The following is a 13,021-nucleotide window of genomic DNA, read 5'->3' as shown; positions in this document are numbered from 1 at the left end:
AAATAGGCTTTGGTGAGAAAAGAAACTTATGAATTATGACCTGGTATCTGTAAGCTCCTACCCCCAAATAAATACCCTTTGTAAAAAGCAACCAATTTTTGATATTTTGTATCAGCACCTGGTGACTGACTAATACACCATCCAATGAAGATTGACACTTACCATACTAATGGATTTACTTTGTTTGAAGTAATTGTTTTGTCCGGAGTCATCACTTATCACTTAACCCCAAATAAGCCAAGAAAATAACTTTTGAATTTGGTTCATAAAGGTAACTTCTCCCCTAGTAAGATATATACTTGTATATTAAAGTTGTCTTAGCTTGGTTTGTCCATATGTAGTGTTTTCTCCTTTTTGATTTTTATTCTTTACTGTCAATAGGATCTTGTTCTATCATTCCAAGAACAGACACCTCTGACATCAACCTCTGGCTTTCATGATTTTATAGATTACAAGATTATTTACTCTTGTCATCTTCCAGGTTAAAAATTCATTTGAATTGTAGTGATTTTCCCTTCATTTTATTTTTATTTCTTTAGATATGATCTCTCTCTAGACTTAACTCCATACTTTTTTCTCTTTATTTTTCTCTTTAACTATACATTTTCTTTAGAAAATTCAGACTGCATCATAGCTTCTCCTCAAAATTAGGATAATATTTACTTAAGGGCCTTAACATTTGCCATTAAATATTCCACTGAACTTTTAATTATAACAAAATATTGAGTCAATGTCCTCCAAAAATGACCATGAAGCCTTTCAAATCTCTTTTCTATGTCATAGAAGAGCGAAGTGAATAGTCCTTTATATAAATTTGGATTATTTTAAAATAAATACATTTCCTTGTTCTCACCTATGTATTAGGTTGGTGAAAAAGGAATTGCAATTTTGGACCGTGAATTTTAAATCGTTGTAACTAGGCTCAAACACACCTTTATTAATCAAAATAGGAACCGTTACAATCTACACATTTTTGTCAATGAGAAATAAGTTTGTTTATTCTTGTTGCACAAAAATCCATGCTTCAGGATTCAATGAACACTTGGAAAGCATTTTCTGCATCCTGCTGGTTGTAGAAGCATTTTCTCTGTAAAACGTTGCTGAGATGCTTGAAGAAGTGGTAGTCAGTTGGCAAGAAGTCAGATGAATATGGTGGATGAGGCAAAACTTCATAGTTCAATTTGTTCAACTTTTGAAGTGTTGATTGTGAGACATGTGATTGGTCATATGGTCATAGCTGTGGAGAAGAATTGGCCTGTTCTGTTGAGCAATGCCAGCTACAGGCATTTCACTTTTCAGTGGATCTCACGGATTAGCTGAGCATATTTCTCAGATGTAATGGTTTTGCCAGGATTCAGAAAGCTGTAGTGGATCAGATTGGCAGCAGATCCCTAAAGAGTGACCATGAACATTTTTTTGGTGCAAGTTTGGCTTTGGGAAGTGCTTTGGAGCTTCAGTCCACCCACTGAGCTGGTCATTGCCAGTTGATAAAATCCACGTTTTGTTGTCCATTACAATCTGATCAAGAAATGGTTTGTTGTTTTATAGAATAAGAGAAGATGACACTTCAAAATGCTGATTTTTAAAAATTTCAGTCAGCTCATGATGCTCCCACTTACCAAGCTTTTTCACCTTTCCAATTTGCTTCAAATGCCGAACGACCAAAGAATGGTCAACCTTGAGTTCTTCAGAAACTTCTCCTTTAATTTAAGAGGATCAGCTTGGATAATTGCCCTCAGTTGGTTGTTGTCAACTTCCTGTAGCCGGCCACTAAGCTCCTCACCTTCCAGGCTCTCCTCTCCTTTGCAAAACTTCTTGAACCAGCACAGCTCTGTACCTTTGTTAGCAGTTCCTGTCCAAGTGTGCTATTGATGTTGTGAGTTTTATCTGCTGCTTTACAACCCGTTTTGAATTCAAATAAGAAAATCACTCAAATTTGCTTTTTGTCTAACATCATTTCCATAGTCTAAAATAAACATAAACAGCACATAATCAGTCATTAGCAAAGAAACATAAAGCAAGGAATGCACATTAAAATAATGTATAGCATAACCACATTTATTTGATAATGTATTCCAATATCAAACAGCAAATTTCAACAATGCAAAACCACAATTACTTTTGCACCAACATAATATAAGCTCATTTGTCAATTCATATTATTTTTATCCTTCCATTCCTCCTGAGGTAACTTACACCTTACAAGTTTTGAGGAATAAATGGTTGATTTTTAAATTTTCCCTTCCATAATTTGCTCCCTGGAATACTTGTCATTGTCATCAGAAATCAACAATTTTCAGAGTTTATTTAAAGCTACCATAAGAGCAGCTGAAGAGCTGGACCTGCCACCCTAATTTTGTGAATGAAAGTGAGTTCAAGCACTTGCTGAATCTTCTAACTGAAATATTATCTATTCTGTTATTCTGTTGTAATCCAAATACTGTCCTGTTTCTCAGATGTTCACTATATTTATTTTAAAGTTTAAATGATTGCTGCAAATTTGGAGAATGTGCAGGATTTCATACCATAAACTTTTTCATATGTGTCACTTTTGTCAAACTATTACATATTCATATAGTTTGGAATTTGTTATGTATTCTAGGAAGCTCTCAATATTTAACTATGCATTTCCAACGTGTGCATTTCAACTTTTACTACTCCAAGCACATGAGCATGCACTCTGAAGCTACTGAGCATCAGTGTGATATGAAGGAAAGTGCAAAGAAGTTGAGGCTATACCAACAAGTTCAATTCCTGATGGTAAAATATATTAGTTCTTGTTAATTTTAACAAGTTATTTACATCACTGGTAATTCAATTTCTTCATCTATAAAGTATGACATTATTTTCTCACTGGGTTGTATGGAATATTACAGATTAGGGAAGCATCTGCTTGTTGATGACAGTCAATAAATTCTTGCTATTATTATTATAATTGCCCCAGTGCAAGTGTAGTAAAACTGCTAATAATCCATCTCCTAGTCTCTTGAGAACATTCATTAGGATTTGGCCTTTTATCATTTTTAAATGACAATGCTTATTTTAGAGATAATGAATATGTGTGTGTTGAAATGGATATTTTCCAGCTATTTTAAGAAGGAATAAAACATGTTCTTACCACTTTAAACATCAAAATGAAAAATGAAAAATAAAAACAATCCTTATAGTTTGGTCTGTATCTACATAGATATACTCCATGGAACACTCACAATTAAACTGTTAATTGCTTCATTTTTAAAAAATATTAGAAAGATTCATCTTAAAATAATTTGTGGACATATGTTATATATCTCTAATCCTCTTGGAGACTGAGATGTTTTATTGACATTGAAAAATTCTCTTCAGTCTGAAATAGACTCAAAAAATTTACCTAACCTTTTAAAAAATACTATTATTAAAACCTGTTCTCTACTTGGTACCTAATTATTTATCCTAACAGTATTATTTTCAAATATGACTTGGAAATACCACATGAAATATTATTAAATGAATATCATTACTCCTCTAGGTCCAATATCATATTGCTCATGTATGCACCATAGTGATCACAAAATAATTTTGAATGGCTAAATGAATGTTTGGCATTTTATGTATATATAACTTTGCATTATTATATCTTTTTCATAGTCCATTATCCAAACCAAACTATGAATCACAGACACAAAATGAAACCTGTGGTAATTATTTTCATGATTCAAACATTTAATGAAATATCTGATCAATTTCAGGAAATTGTAACTTTTATCTTCCCTTACTTTAAGTGATTTTGAAATTTTGCATAATTCACTATTTTGCTTTGGACATATGGACTCTGCTTAAGCACATATTATTTTGTTGCATGTATTAGAACTTTGTTATAAAAGTACTCTAATTCCTGTTGTTCCATAAGAATATGATTATATTTGAAATCATGAAGGATCAATTGACTTATCCTGGTGAATTTCTTTATGTTTTAGTAAGTGGGTCTGCTGCAATTTGCATTCTACTTACAGCAAGGAAGAGGAAAAAAGATAGAGATTTACACAACATTAACAAGACTATATTTCATTACAGAAGCAGTGGAAATGACCTCTGGTATTAGTTTCTCTGTGGAATACTAAAAGTAAGAGAAGCACATTAATATTAAAGACATTTATAGAATTTTCAGACAGCTGCAAAAGTTCTAAATACCTTTCTCTTTCTTGGCTGAGGGAATGGGATAGTAGATTTGTAACGTTCATTATTTAAAAAAAAAAAGATTCTGTCTTCTACAGCCTGCTGAATTTGGCATAGGGTTATTAAGTTTTACTAACCAAGTATTTGTAAGTTAATTTATTACATATCAATAAATATCAAAACTAATATGTAATATTTTAGTTATAAGAATGAGACTAATACACAAGTCTAATTTAAAGATAGAAATAATGAAAGTGAATTTTATAAACTGCATGTGTACTAGAGCTTATGATCTCTATTGGTACACCAAGTTACATTTTAGAAGTAGCTTAGGCAATAGAATAAACAATTTTGGAAGAAGACATATCCTTAAGATATTTCAAGTTCATTTTTCTCCATCAATAGAAAAATATGTAAAAATTTTTATAAATTTCTTTTGGTCTTCTCAACTTGTGGCACAATGCTTTTGGGAAACCAGTGCAATTTAATTTGCTTTTGGAGGTAGCATTTTGACTTTTACATAGCCAAGGCACATTTCCATAGAATGATGTAATGGTCTGGAAGTATTCCTTTAATAAAGAATTTAGGCTTTAGCAGAACATACTAATAAGATATACTTAGACATGATTGATTCCTCCACTTATTATGCTTTCCTGAGGATTCATGTGTGCACACACACATTATATATACTCTATGTATTATTTTTCTAAAATATCTGCATTATTTCCAGAATTTCTAAAATACATGCATTTTCCTTGCAATATTCAATACCCTAAACCGAAAAAATATTGCCATCTATTTTTACATACAAACATAAACTCAGTGTTATTTTGAGTAGATAATTTGAAGTAACAAATGGCTTTAGATTATGCACTTAAAACTGTGATGGCAACTGAACATTCCAAAAGTAGTAAGCATGAAATCAGTATTTCCTTTAAGTGTTAATACTTATAATTTAATCCATTGCTTTACTAAAGAATGACTATGGCAATGGCCAAATAGTACAAATACAAAATACAAAATTTCCAAGAAATGTAAAAGAGAAATATCTACCTATATACAGTAATTATTGTGCCTTAATAACTTGCAAAACCAAAAGAAATATTTATATTGATATAAACAGAATTTAAATTTAACCAGTGACTTAATTTACAAATGATTCATTCTAATAAAATATAAAAATTATTAGTGCATTTTAAAAATATGTAAAGATTTTGGGAGAGAGATCAGTTTGTACCAAGATGGCCCATAAAATATACCAAAATAAGTTGTCCCAAATTAGAATGCCCAAAAAAAGAATATCCCAAAGAAAGATGAATCTGTTATACAATTAAATTAGAATTTTAGGCAAGATGGCAGTTTTAAGAAAAAAAAATGGTGTGTATTCTGAGTGTTTTATGAGCAGAAATAGCAGCCTGACTAAAGCAGTACATGTCTAGGTGAAGAACCAGGATGTCAGAATATTTTCATAAACCGTATTTCTGTAGAATGAAAGGCTAGATTGACTAAGTTAAGTGATTAAATTTCTTGTATTTGTAATCATAAGCTCCATTTTTCTCTCTGACACATTGTTGTCTTTCACATTGCAACTTTCCATAGTGATTTTTTTTAAAAATTAAATCAGTTTTATTCACACGCCATATAATCCTTCCAAAGTGTACAATCAGTAGTTCTCAGTGTAATCACGGAGTTGTGCATTTATCACCACAATCAATTTTACAACATGTTAATTGCTCCAAATATAAAAAATAAAATAAAAACAAAACAATGAACCCTTCTATTACTGACTATTAGAATTGGTATAGTATCTTTGTTACAGTTGATGAAAAAATATTGCAATATTACTGTTAACTATAGTTGACAATTTGCATTATTTGTATTTTTCCCATATGCCACCCTATTAATAGTTATTACACCTTGTAATATGAAGCACATTTACTCTAGTTCCTCCTAGCTATTTTGAGCAATTGTTTCATCAGTTCTCTCCACTAAGAGGATCCACCTGGACCTATTTTTCTTAGAGATATATGATGGTCCAAAACTTTTCTCCCTTCACCCACCCTCTCCCCATCAAAAGAACGCTAGTCTTATTGCTCATTTTTATATATCCCCCAAATCATACTAATAGTTCAATTTGTTGTTGTTGTTGTTGTTGAATACAATTACATTAAACACATGAAAATTCTTAAAATAAATTCGGTACTTTAAATAAAAATAAACAAAACATGTTGTGGAAGTTTTTGGCAATGTGAGCATTAGTAGGAGTAAAATGACCTTTTAAAGTCCTTCAGGTGCCAAAACTACCTTCAAATACTCAGGCTAATGAGATCTTTTGTGATTTTTAGCACTATAATCTGCTAAAATCTGCTATCACCATTAAAACATTCTTTATATCATAATACTCTTCTGGATGTTTTAGTGGATATTCTTTAAAAACACTTCTTTAATATTTCTTTCTTTGATTAATTCAGGCTTAACTTTTATTGAAATTCATGAACTCTATATTCACAGTGATTCTCAATGCTCAGTAATATTCACTTTCTGTATTAATGCATTTTATAACATAAGATGTTAGTTTTTTTTTTTAAATTGGTCAGGATGATGAGATTGTAACTCAATGTTAGACTTTGAATATGGTGAAAAAATGTCAAATTTTATATTGATGTACATTATAAGTACATTTTGTTAATTTTTAAAAATCTTTCATTATTGATGTTTACTTACAAATTTGGGTGAATTAGTGGATTATTTTTTGCTGCTAACATTGTAGCAGTTTTATTACATCTCTAAAAGTCATTTAGTTCCCAGAAAAATAAATAAACATGAGATTATATTAACCATATTTCAGCAACACATTCAGGAAAAATAAAAATGCAATTTACTTTCAAAGACAGTTTATTTTTTGTTTATAACTGAGGGAATCAAAAGAATCTATCCTTTATGATAGCCACTGGGGAGAGAGTAAAATATTCTTAGTTTATCATAATTATTCTGCAGAAAATGTGGCTTTCCCTTAAGAAGGCTGTTGAGAAGAGGCACTTAGCTCAAAGTGACTGAAGTCATGCTTCCCAGGAGGTTTTCCCAGAAAGTGTGAAAAAGCAGATGTTTTCCATTTTCTCCCATTCCTGAAGAGCTATCATTAACACCCTTAACAATCACTTGCTATAAATTGCAAACATGCTCCAAACTGCAAACATGCTCCATGTAGCTCATTTTTTGGGGACAGGCATTTCAATTTGAAAAAGTGATAGTCTATGTATTTTCTAATTTTACTACAGCTTCCTGGGACCACTTCCATTTGCATGATATTTTTTTCCTAAAATAAATAGGATATAACTGTGAATATCAATGAAGTAATGGAATGTGGTTAAATGATGATATATAGACGATAGGTGATTGATAATATAGATATGTAAATTATTTGCTAAAGTATTTGTAAAAGCCTATTCTGGAAAGAAAGGTATTCATTATCCCCAGTTATTTTCTCCCTTAGGTTAGCTATCCACCACTGGAATTATTATTAGAATATTTCTTAGAATTCAGTTCCCCTCATGATGCTGAAGCTTGACAGTCTCACTGAGGGCAAAGCACTAAGCATTGTAAGAACTATACATGCGCCAATTATCATGAGGTAACAGATTCCATAGTGTATATATGGTTTCTAATGTAGTAAGACAACATTATTGACCTGCATATGTTTGCCTGATGTAGAGTGTTGATGAGGTCATTTTAAGAAACTGTATATATATTCACATTAATCCCTCCAGATCCTGCTTTAGAACAAAGAATGGGAAAGTAAATTTATTCTATTTAGGAAGAATCAAAGAAGGATAACTAACCCAGGCTGGAAACAAATTGGAAATCCCATGTATCAATGCAGCAAAAGCCTTTATTTTTTAACTTTATGAATTTTTTATTTCAAATAGGCTAATAGTTATGATTTTGGGGGGGAAATAGAATAAAGGCATACTTTTATATTCATATTTTTATTTCCATAGAATTTGTTTTTGGAATAATGGGTAAAGGTCCAAGTGAACTATATAATTTAGGATATAAAACTTTCAAGTGTTTACAGCAATTGGTGTCAAACAAAAAAGGAATGACATATACTTGCCCTATCCAATCATGTTGGGGAAGCCCTGGATAAGAGAATATTTTTTTAATGATAATATTAAAATTTTCTTTAAAAATCCTTATAGTTTGATGTCACTTGGTAGGATATCTAGGAGAACAAAATATAAAAGGCAGACACAAAAATACCTAATCTCAACATATTCTAGTATCTCCTACTACTGCTGCTTAATTTCTACAGGTGGGAAAAAATTTGTAATTATACTGTTCTGATTTTCTGAGACTTACCTCAGCAACTTGTTAACCTAATTTAAGCAGGATTTTAGTAAAAAATAGCTATACTTATTTTGACCATTGATTTCAAATTAGTGGTCTTAAATTTTTACGCTTACAAATCAGAAAAGTGACTGTTGTCTTACAATATATCATGTGTTGTGTAGTCCTAAAAAATTCTATGTGGAACACAGATGCATTTCGACTGCATTTATGCAATGTCATTTTCATATGTTTTTTACTGTCTGTTCATTCTTTTTATCTTCATAAATTATTCATCTAAGATAGCAGTTAATTGTGTGACTGGGGACCAAGGGTTGATCAGCAAAGGAGTGAGTTTGTTTTTTTTTTATAAAAAAGTGATTCCAATTCTATATTTCAAAAGCAAATACATTTTTGTAAGTTCTAAATGATTCTTAACAATTGAGTTAATCATAATGAATTTCTGCTACTTCATCTTTCTCCACCAATTGAAATAACTGAAGAACTTGACAATGATTTGCTTCTGATGGACACTATAGTATAGTTAAATATTTTATTATTTTTTCCTGGTTTTAAATTTCTATTTGATTCATATATTTTTGTATAATTTCCTTCCCCACTTTTATTAGGCTATATTAGACAACAGTTTCAAGAACTGGCTTTTGTTCTTCTTTTCTCTTATGTTTATATACAAAACAACTATTAAACTCTGTGGAAAAAATCGTTCACTGTATGATCCAAATGATAATTTGGGGGGGGGTCACATAAATGTATGATGAATTTATAAAAAATACATTAATAAGAAATGAACAAGAAAGCCTATCCTATAATAAGTTATACAAATTAATTATAAAACCTTATATGACAAAAATTTTATGTTAATATCAGGATTTACAAGAGATCTGCTGGAATGAGAGGAGTATAAACAGATACCACCATTCTGAGTGTATTTTAAATATATATACAAAATGGCTTAAAATTTCATATACTTAAATTAGTGGTGACTGTCAGCCAAGTTTGAGAATCTTATTTCTCTCCTTCAAATGCACATAGAGGTTTGTAAGGTGGTAGGTAGGAAGCCGATAAATAATTGAGTAGAAAAATAAAGTGCTTTGTTTAAATCACAAGAGTGTCAACTAAATTAAGGTCATCTGATTCTGATGTAGGTCTTTTTAATTTAGCTGGGATTAGAAAACATATGAAGCAATGCACAACGCAAAAGGAACAATTTAGAAGCATAAGAAGGTAGCAAACAACATGAAACCTAATTTAGGATATTTGTAGCAAAAGAATGAACAGGACTTAGGATTATTTGAAAGTTTATTGCATGCTGTTTTTAGGTAAAGGCATTAATTGGAACTTCCAAAATGAGATTTTCATTTTATGAGTGTAACGTACTGATATAGAAGTGATTGGGAATTAATGATTTGCTAAAAATTTGTTTTCAACATTGCTGTCCAATTCTCAGGAATGAAGTCTTCATCTTTATAGTGGATGCTACTTATTTTGCTCTCCTCAAATATTTCTTTTGACAAATATATTTATTTATACACTCAATTGTAGATGATAGTGGAAAACATATCATCTAGATCCCTATCCTGGCCACATGAACAATTAACACAGATGCCAATCCTGGTGTTATTTCCCTTCACTACAATCATTATTCCACGGTTATGTCGTGTTCCGTGCACAGCTAATCAGAGTGATTTCTTTCTAAATACACACATGTAATGATATGAGCCTGGAAATATCTAGAGCCAGGGTCTCTACTCTTTGGAGAAGTTGGTCAGAGAGAATGATGCTGAGCATTTTGAGAGTGGGATGAAAGCAAAAGAGTGATAGTATTTATGGCATTGTATCCATTCATCTTTAGGGTCAGTTCCACTCTTTCATTAAATTTCCATTTTTCCTTTAGGACTTTTAACAATTTCTTGTTAGCTTTCTTTTGCTTGAATACAAAGAGTATTGATTCAATATACATATCTTTGGTTAGGGAGAAAAAATATATTAAACGGGGATTCATTCACTCGAACTATATTTTTCAGGTTTTTTGTTTAGCTTTAGCCAGAATTGCCTAGATTATCAGAGTTATCTGTAGGCAAAAACAACGGGCCTTTTTTTTGTTTTTTTCTATAAGGATTCCTTCCTGCCTTTCAAATGCCCTTCCCTCAACTTTGCATGCTCTTCTAGGGACCTCAGTCTGATGCTCTGCCTACTGAGGGACTTCATAATATTAGAAGCACTAAGATTTTAGAATGCACTATAACTGCATTCCCTACAATTATAAAATAGATCTATTATATGTTTCATGTCACTATTTATCTAAGCAAATTAGAATTTAATTTAAATATTAATTCACACAAATATTCTTAACTACTATTGGGACTGATATCTTACCTGCTTTATCATTCCCATCAAAATCAATCTCTCTTTCTTTCTTATTGTTATTGGGGTGATCATAGTCCCTGAATTTTGTATGCCCAATTTGAAGGAATCATGAAATTATATTGTCTTATAATAGGAAAATAATAGAAGAGAATGTAAATTTTCTCTTTCAGTGAAATTTTTGTTTTTTAAAACAGACTTAAAATCTAAACTCTATGTATTGTATTATATTTTAAAGATGAAATTTATGGCATAACTTTGGTCTGGATGATTGAGCTATTTTGAGCACTAGAAAGTACAAAAGCAACTACTCATTTCTCCTGCCCCAGAACAAAACAAGCTTGAACTTCTGTACACATCTCAGATAATATTCAAATAGATCCCAAGACTGTTAGGGTTAAAAAGAACTCCAGAGCTCATACGCCTTATACTTTAATTTAAAAGATAAAAAATCTGAAAAGCACAGAGGATATTTAATAAAGTATCACCAGAATTCTGAATTCTGGCTTGGAACTTTCTACTTCTTTGGAGAACTGGCAATAGACTTGGACTTAACATTTGCCAGCAAGGGAATATATGGTACATACATGGGGAATAGCTCCTGATGAACTTCTTATCCACATCTGTTTGTGAAATTACTATTTATCTATACCACATCAACCAGGAATAAGTAACTTAAGTATAAATTGCTTATAATTATATTGGTATTATTATTGCATGTTATTTCAATGATGAGTTGTGATGTCATTTTCATTTTTCAGATATACAAGTTAGCACTTCACATTTGAATTTAATTTGGCCAAAAAGACACACATGCTTACTTTCCAAATAATTCTATGCTTGAATTTCATTTTGGAGTCTAAATTTTACCTCAACCAATTTGCATAAAGAACTTTGGTTGTACCACTAAAACCTCTAGTACAGTGTAAGGAGTTAAGTGCTTCAAAGACAATGGTCAGTTATTGAGGAAAGAAATCAAGGACAGAAATATCTTGAATGATGAATGCTATCCCTGAGCATAAAATGTATATTACCATTTGAAATGTTGTGTTTATAAAGGAACAATTGTTCTCATTTTAATTTTATAATAATATATGGAAAATATATACCAAAATTTTTAGAGTCAAATTATGAATGAAATTTTGTGTTACAGTGGGAAATAAAAGTAAGAATTGATAGAAAATAATCTAAAAAATGATTTCATCCAACTTACTACTTTTTAAACCTAGAAGTTTAAAATAAGGTAAGAAAAATTACAAATGGGACGCAATCTTCTAAGTGGATGTACTTAGTACAATTATGCTATGAAGCTATATCATCTAACTTAGAAATATGAGGAAAAGTATGCACCATACTCCAAGTCATGAGTGACTTAATATATATTTAGTGACAAAAAAGTTGAATAATATCTTAATATTCTAGGAATCAATGTAAGGTCAATAGGTCATACAGTTTCCTAGGGAAGTGCATACTATAAATGATCAGATGTGTACAACATATGCCGTCAAGTGATATGAGCAGCACACTGCTATAATCAACAGTTTCAAACCTAGAGGAGGATCAGAAGCATTTGGAGATTTTTTATTTCCTTGATCCCAATGGCTATTCTCATACCTACCCTTGTGCTCCAGGATCAGAAACTTGCATAAACCTCAATATTGTTTATAGAAGCAAGTGACCAAAGGAAAAAAATGCATAGTGAATGTGGACTTAAATTTCAGCCTAAGAATAAAAAGGAACCATAGCAAATTGAGCTTATGCTGAATATAGATAGGGAAAAAAAAATGTGAATGGTGTTGATGACAATCTTATGATCATACAGAGAACCATTTTAGTTTGAATCCACTGTGGTTGGCAGAAGAGTAGAAATAGAAAGAAGCTGAGTTCCTGATAATATGTTTGAGCTGTTAAATTAAGAAATTTGAGGCCTACCATAGCTATGAATTCACTCAGTGAGGTAATAAATAATTTTCCTATTTTTAGCAGTTCGATTTGGATTTCTTGTAAATATAGTTGAAATCCTATTTGATGAATCAGTATCATAATTATACCTTTCTGTATTATGATATCTCATACTGAAACTCCTTTACTGCATGTACTGCCAACTGTGTTTTTGAGATTTCTTCAAGATTCTGCTGGAGTCTTCTGCTGATCT

This window comes from Dasypus novemcinctus, chromosome 7 (genome assembly GCF_030445035.2).
Source record: "Dasypus novemcinctus isolate mDasNov1 chromosome 7, mDasNov1.1.hap2, whole genome shotgun sequence".
Lineage (NCBI taxonomy): Eukaryota > Metazoa > Chordata > Mammalia > Cingulata > Dasypodidae > Dasypus > Dasypus novemcinctus.
This window is presented reverse-complemented; position numbering follows the sequence as displayed.